The sequence below is a fragment of the Eretmochelys imbricata genome, chromosome 23, assembly GCF_965152235.1.
Source record: "Eretmochelys imbricata isolate rEreImb1 chromosome 23, rEreImb1.hap1, whole genome shotgun sequence".
NCBI classification, from domain to species: Eukaryota; Metazoa; Chordata; order Testudines; family Cheloniidae; genus Eretmochelys; species Eretmochelys imbricata.
The window spans coordinates 12,970,330-12,978,667 of NC_135594.1; positions in this window are offsets into that span (position 1 = coordinate 12,970,330).

Here is an 8,338-nt window from a genome sequence, read left to right on the forward strand (position 1 = left end):
CAAAATATTGCAGGAGAAGAAAGAGTTAAAACTCAGGGACCCCACAAAATTACCTTGGCCTCAGAGCCACTCAGCCCCGGCCAACCCTAAAACCATGAAAAGTAAGTTCTGATTTTTTGCTCTTTTTTTTTTCCTTTTTGCCTAAATTTCCAAAAATGTTACTGCTCTTTTTTCCCCCTGCTTCGTGAAGTAATTTCTTCCTTTGCAATTCTCTTTCTTTCTAGCCCGCGCCGTGTGACTGGACCCTGTGTGTGCACGGAGAGTTACCTGCACACGTGGATTTAGAACTTGCACGCTGCATGTACTTTGTCTGTTTCACGTGTTGTGCGGATCGGTTACGGTTGCTTTCTGTCTTGCTGTACAGCTCGATGTCGTGGCTTATGCGGAAGCATGTGTGTTGATGCCCCCAGGCTGTGTCTGGGGCAGGCGCTGTATTGATCATTTGCAATGTGTAGGTGGATATTTAATGCACAGATGGATGCTTCTGTCTCTCTAAATGCAGATTATCAGCATACGGTGTATGTTGAAGGCAGGACATGTGTGGACCTTGTGGTTTGTTGCTTTACATTTGCAGTCTGTCTCTGCCTAGACTTGGAAGGATGAGATTGTTATCAGTAAATGCCCCAGCCGTTGATTTCACCGCCCAGGCACAAACTAACAAACAACTGGTCCCATTCGCAGCCATTGAAATGGACAGCAAAGTCGGCAAACTGTGGCTGGGGAACGTATCAGAGTTGGATGTAAGGGCATTTTCTGGGGCTATTTTTCTGGACAATTTGCGTGATCACTTTTTAGATCCCACAGGCCTCTCTTTTCAAGTCTATAGTGTCTCCTTCCCCCTGGAGTTTCCTCCACCTGGGAATTGGGAGCATTGAAACGGATTTAAAAGATGCTTAGGCCCCATTGCTGTGCACAAGCGTGCAAATTTAAGGGGGGCGGGGAGCTTCAACATTGAATTGTCTGTCGAAACGATGAAAATAGAAATTGCAAGCTGCCAAGCCTAGGAATATTTAATGCAGAGATAGATGCTGCTCACATAATAGTGTGTGTGTGTGATGCTCACTCCGCTCTGTGTGCGTGTATATTTACAGAGACACCTACATACTGTGTCTGTCTGATACTGATCATTTGCAATCCCTCTATCGCTTGCACTTAGGTGCATATCCAGTGCCCAGCGAGTTGCAGCTGTCCAGGGGTGGGCGAACTACGGCCCGGGGGCCGCATCCAGCCCTACAGACGTTTTAATCTGGCCCTCGAGCTCCTGCCGGGGAGCGGGGTCACGGGTGGCTCCGCACGGCTCCTGGAAGCAGCGGCACGTCCCCACTCCAGCTCCTATGTGTAGGGCCAGCCAGGGGGCTCCGCACGCTGCCCCCGCCCCAAGCACCGCCCCTGCAGCTTCCGTTGGCCAGAAAACAGGGCCAATGGGAGCTGCAGGGGTGGTGCCTGTGGATGGGGCAGGGCGCAGAGCCTCCTGGCTGCGCCTCTGCATAGGACCCGGAGCGGGGATGTGCCGCTGCTTCCGGGAGCTGCATGAGGTAAGCGCCACCCAGAGCCGGCACCCCTGACCTGCTCCTGCACCCCAACACCCTGCCCCAGCCCTGATCCCCGTCCCGCCCTCCGAATCCCTCAGTCCCACCCTCCTGCACCCCCCAGCTAGAGCCCTCACCCCCCCACCTGCACCCCACCTCACTGCCCCAGCCCGGAGCCCCCTCCCGCACCCTGAACTCCTCATTTCTGGCCCCACCTCAGAGCCCCTACCCCAAGCTCACCCCCTTCCACACCCCAACCCCCAATTCTGTGAGCGTTCATGGCCCGCCATACAATTTCCATACCCAGATGTGGCCCTCGGGCCAAAAAGTTGGCCCACCCCGGTCTATAGCAATGCTACTGCCAGCATGTTGTGTGGGTCTGGTGGGTCTCTGGTTCCTCTGTACGGTTCAGGGTGTGTTTAATGCGTAGACAGATTCTTCTCCTTTATTGACGGCTGCGTATATGCATGTCTGCATGCCCATGCCCTACATATCTGACCTGGTCTATGGGTCACGCGCAGTGGGTCAGTTTCTTGCCCCATAGATGCGGCTGGCTCACTGAGGGGCATGTCTGTGCCCTGGACGCCCCAGGTGGCGCGTTGATGGAGTAGCCTGCTGCGAGCATATCTCGCGCTGTGGGGCAGGCTGGGGAAACGCTCGGGCCGTACCAAGGTGGGCAGACACGCGGCGCACAGCTGGATGGATCACGGACCAGCCCCTCGGCCGGAGGGAGCCAACGAAGCCACGGCGAGTGCCTCCGGCTGGGGACCTGGCCCGGTCTGTCTCTGGGGAGGGGTTTCTTGCTGACTAGGTGCTTGTGTTCGAGTGATACGTGCAGCCCTATTGATCGATCTGTCCCCTGACACCCCCATCTAGCTAGCTATCCCCAGCCACCTCCTCCATCTATCCGTCCCCACATACGCCTCTCGGCATCTATCTATCTATCTATCCCCAGCTACCCCCCCTCTCTCCCCAGCTGCCCCCTCTATCTATCTATCTATCTATCTATCTATCCCCAGCTACCCCCCCCTCCCCAGCTACCCCCTCTATCTATCTATCTATCCATCCCCAGCTACCCCCCCTCTCTCCCCAGCTACCCCCTCTATCTATCTATCCCCAGCCACCTCCTCCATCTATCCGTCCCCACATACGCCTGTCGGCATCTATCTATCTATCTATCCCCAGCTACCCCCCCCCCAGCTACCCCCTCTATCTATCTATCTATCTATCCCCAGCTACCCCCCCTCTCTCCCCAGCTGCCCCCTCTATCTATCTATCCCCAGCTACCCCCCCCTCCCCAGCTACCCCCTCTATCTATCTATCTATCTATCTATCCCCAGCTACCCCCCTCTCTCCCCAGCTGCCCCCTCTATCTATCTATCTATCTATCTATCCCCAGCTACCCCCCCTCTCTCCCCAGCTGCCCCCTCTATCTATCTATCCCCAGCTACCCCCCCCCCAGCTACCCCCTCTATCTATCTATCTATCTATCTATCTATCCCCAGCTACCCCCCCTCTCTCCACAGCTGCCCCCTCTATCTATCTATCCCCAGCTACCCCCCCCTCCCCAGCTACCCCCTCTATCTATCTATCCCCAGCTACCCCCCCTCTCTCCCCAGCTGCCCCCTCTATCTATCTATCCCCAGCTACCCCCCTCTCTCCCCAGCTGCCCCCTCTATCTATCTATCCCCAGCTACCCCCCCCTCCCCAGCTACCCCCTCTATCTATCTATCTATCTATCTATCCCCAGCTACCCCCCTCTCTCCCCAGCTGCCCCCTCTATCTATCTATCTATCTATCTATCTATCTATCTATCCATCCATCCCCAGCCACCTCTCTCTCTCTCTCTCTCCCCAGCTGTCCCAGCTACTCTATCTATCTATCTATCCCCAGCTACCCCTCTATCTATCTCTCTATCCCCAGCCACCTCTCTCTCTCTCCCCAGCTACCCCAGCTACCCCATCTATCTATCTATCTATCTATCTATCTATCTATCTATCCCCAGCCACCCCCTCTATCTATCCCCAGCAACCCCCTATCTATCCCCATCCACCCCCTCTATCTATCTATCTATCCGCATCCACCCCCCTATCCATACTCATCCACCCTCTCTATCTACCCACCCCATCCACCCCTCTATCTATCTATCCATCCCCAGCTACCCCATCTATCTATCTATCTATCCCCAGCCACCCCCTCTATCTATCCCCAGCCACCCCCTCTATCTATCCCCAGCCACCCCCTATCTATCCCCAGCCACCCCCTATCTATCCCCAGCAACCCCCTATCTATCCCCAGCAACCCCCTATCTATCCCCATCCACCCCCTCTATCTATCTATCTATCTATCTATCTATCTATCCGCATCCACCCCCCTATCCATACTCATCCACCCTCTCTATCTATCTACCCATCCCATCCACCCCTCTATCTATCTATCCATCCCCAGCCACCCCCTCTATCTATCTATCTATCTATCCTCATCTACCCCCCTATCCATACTCATCCACCTTCTCTATCTATCTACCCACCCCATCCACCCCTCTATCTATCTATCCATCCCCAGCCACCCCCTCTATCTATCTATCTATCTATCTATCTATCTATCTATCTATCCCCAGCCACCCTCTCTATCTATCTATCCCCACACACACCCTGCCCCTGTGTGGCTGGTACCACATACTGACCACATACAATCTTGTCTGTTTTGGATGTGGGGCAAACCTGCAGGGCAGGTGGCTTGATGCTGTGATGGAAGCCCTGCGGCTGGCCCAGATCAGGAATCAGGGCTCGCAGGCTCTGGATTGCAGTGGAGATGGGCAGGCTCAGGCCGGGGCCCCAGCTCCGACACCCCCAGCTCTCCGACTCGGAGCCGCAGGCTGTGTCTGGCAGTGTGGACGTGCCCAGAGTGACATGCTTGGCCAGGGGTAGGCAAACTTTTTGCCCGAGGGCCACACTGGGGAATAGAAATCATATGGCGGGCTATGAATGCTCACGAAATTGGGGTTGGGGTGTGGGAGGGGGTGAGGGCTCTGGTTGGGGGTGCGGGCTCTGGGGTGGGGCTTGGGATGAGGAGTTTGGGGTGTAGGAGGGTGCTCTGGGCTGGGACCGAGGAGCTCGGAGGGCAGGAGGGGGATCAGGGCTGGGGCAGGGGGTTGGGGTGCAGGAGAGGCTCAGGGGGTGCAGGCTCTGAGTGGCACTTACCTCAAGCGGCTCCCAGAAGCAGTGACGTGTCCCTTCTGCAGCTCTTACGCGGAGGCACGGCCAGGCGGTTCTGTGCGCTGCCCCGTCCGCAGGCACCACCCCTGCAGCTCCCGTTGGAGCGCGTAAGAGCCGGAGTGGGGCCAAGTCACGTGGTGCAGCTCGCGGGCCGGCTTAAAACGGCAGTACGGCCCACGGGCCATAATTTGCCCACCCCTGTGCTAGGTGTATCTGTAGCCCTCCGGCCGGGCCAGGCTCTGGGCCTGCGCTGGGGGAAGAGGGAGACTTGGGGTGGGGAGGGGGAGTGGGGCTTCTGTCTCCTTATGTGCCTTAGGAGGGGCTAGTAAGGGCCTGCCTGGACTGGATTTCCTCCCCTGCCCAGGGCTGACCCAGGCCGGATTGCTCCCAGTGCCCCCTAGTGGCCACCCCACCAGATAGCTGTGACATGTGTAGGAAGTTTGGAGGGGTGTCAGCTGTGGGTGGAGGGGGTGTTACATGCAGGGGGTGAGGGCCTGGGCTCCTCCAGGGGCAGGGTGCTCGGGGGGCTGCAGAAGAGAGAGGGGCGTAAAGGGGAAGGATGGAGGGGTGGGGGGGCAGCGTGAGTTTGTGTAACCCCCACAGTGCTGGGAGAGCCTGGGGGCTGATGGGTACTTGGGACCTGCGTGTGAATGTGTGTGTGTGTTAGAGATGTGTGTAAAACGGTGTGTAGATCTGAGTATGTAGATCTGTGTTTCTGTGTGTAGATCTGTGTATAGATCTCTGCATGCTCTTGTTTAGATTGGGCGTGTGTAGATCCGTGATCTGTGAGTGTGTGTGTAGATCTGTGTGTGTTAGAGCTGTGTGCAAATGTGTGTGTGGATCTCTGTGTGTAGATCTGGGGTCTGTGTGTGTGTGTGTAGAGCTTTGTGTGTGTGGTCTTGTGTACATCTGTGAGTGTGTGTGTGTGGACCTGTGGGGGGAGGGGACAGTTGCTATAAGTCAATGGAGCTGTGCTGATTTACACAAATGGGGTGGGTGTGTGGGTGTGGGTGTTTAACCCTTTCCTATCCCATGGCACTCCCCCAGCCAGTGGGCCCTACAAATCCCTTTACAACCCAGACCCTGACCAAGCCCCTCTGCCGGGAGGATCCAGGCCCGGGGTCCCATGCGCTGCCGGCTCTGTGGGGTGGGGGGCCCCGAACAGCCCCCACATGCTGGGGAGGTGGCGGGGTCTGTGCAGGGTTCCCACAGCCAGCAGCATCCAAGCCGAGCAAAACGGAGGGCCTGGGGGCTGGTTACTCACCAGAGACAGCTGGGAAGTAAAGGAGGATGGTGGATAATAGGGGTGCAGGGAGATGGTGGGAGCACAGGGACTATGGGGGTGCAGGGGGATGGTGCAGGTGCAGGGGGACTGTGGGGGTGCAGAGGGACTGTGGGGTTGCAGGGGGATTGTGAAGGTGCAGGGGGACTGTGGAGACACAGGGGGATTATGGGGGTGCAGGGGAAATGTGGGGACACAGGGGGACCGTGGGGGTGCAGGGGGACTGGAGGAGTGCAGGGGGTCTGGGATGCAGGGTGGCTCCTGGGGGTAGGGGATGCAGGGTGGGATTTGGGGATACAGGGGGGTTGGGGCGGGGGTGTACAGGCAGGATTGGGGGAATTCAGGGTTGTTTGCGCAGGACGGGGGAGGGAGTATCTGGAAGTTGGGGGGCGGGAGCCCCTTGCCATTAACTCTTGCGTTGCTAGGTGCCAGGTGTCTTAGTCTGACGGGAGGGGTCCCCATCAGGCCCTAACAGCCCCCCCCCGCCTTTCCTTCCTTTCCATTCCATTCCCTCCCCCCATTTCCTGGGTTTCTCTGAGGGCTCCCCCCCGGCCCCGGTGCAATCTCTGGGGTGTGAGACCCAAGCTGGGAGCCCCCCATCTCACAATATCTCCCTCTCCCCTCTCCTCTCTGGCCAATGAAAAGCAGCGGGAGGGGGCAGCATTGGGGTTCAGTCCAGCCCTCCCTGACTTGTCTCCTCTCAGACCCTGCACCCCATGAGCATTTCACCCCCAGGACCCAAACCTCCCCCCTCCTGCGCACTCCCCATCTCGCCCCATAGGGCACCCCAGCCTTCCCCTACTGCCCCCACCCACACCCTCCCACCCCTACTCACCTACCCCGCCTGTCCCCGGCACCCCCCAGGCTCCCCCCAAACTATGCCCCTCCCCCACCCACCCCTGCATCCCACAGGCACCCCGTGCCCCAATCTACCCCCCTCCCCTCTCCTGCACCCCCTCCCCTTCTTCCCCCTACGCCCACCCCGCTCCTCTTTTGCCCCGGTTGATGTCCCATCTGCACCCCATGGGCAGCCACCTGCCCCACCCCCTCCACCTTGCAGCCCACGGGCAGGTCCTGCCCCACCCTGCCCCTCCCTCCCTCTGGGGCTGGGCCAGGTGTTCTGCAGTGACTCAGGGGGAGCAGGTCCCGGCAGGCGCTGGGGTGAGGCCTGGCATGGCCCTTGGGTCAGCTTCCCAGGGGTGGGGGCAGGTGGCTGGGCAGGTGGGGGGCAGGGGAAGGGGGATGGCTGGATGGATGGGGGTAGCTGGGCAGGTAGGGGGTGGGGAGCAGTGGAGGGGGGATGGATGGATGGATGGGGTGGCTGGGCAGGCAGGGGGTGGGGCCAGGGGAGGGGGGATGCACGGGGGGCGGATGACGGATCACCCTCATTTATAGTACTGGTAAATCCTTCTAGCTATCCCCATCCCCCCTCCACATCCTCTCCCTGCCCCCATCCCTCCTCCTCCTGTCCCCATGCACTCTCCCTGTCCCCCCCGGCCTCTCCCCTTCCCCATTCCCCCCTGCCCCCACCTCCTCCTTCTCCTGCCCCCATCCACCCTCCTCATCCCCCTGCCACCTCCCCTTCCCCATTCCCCCCTGCCCCCATCCCCCACCTCCTGCCCCCTCCCCATCCCCCCTGCCCCCATCTCCCACCACCTCCTCCTCCTCCTCCCCCCTGCCTCCACTCCCCACCTCCTCCTCCTCCTCCCCCTGCCCCCATCCTGGCATAGCGGGGTTCGGACCCTGGAAGCTGCTTTCCGGAGGCCGTGGGGACAGAAGGTTGAAGTAGCTGGAGGAGCAAAGCAGGGACCTAAACCAGCCCCCCAGGCTCCAGGCAGGACACTTGATCCCACCATAGCGGGGGAAGTGTGTGGGGGGGGAGAGCTGGGGGCTCGGCTGCAGGGGACACTGATCGGACTTGCTCTGGCCCCAGCGCAGGGACTGGCTGGCTCAGGGGGGCAGGGAATGGGGCCCGGGGTGTCTCCCCTCTAGGGGGCACCGGCTCCCATCCGGCTCCATGGCAGGGACTGGCTGGAGGGGGAAGGGGGATCCCAGCATAGGGGGGTTTGAGGGGGGAGGGAGGGGACTAGAATGGCCCAGCTGTGTGGTCTGCATGGAGGAGGGGCACACAAGGGGGTTACCGCCAATAACCCCAGCCTGGGGCAGTTATGGCTGGGGGGGACTTTAACCCCTTCGTGCCCCATTGGGAACCTGAGATTTGCCTCTTCCATGCAGCTGGGGGTTCGAGGAAGGGTGGTCCAGGGTTGTTCCTGGCCCTTCTGCCCCTCTACAGGCCAGGACTGCCCCCC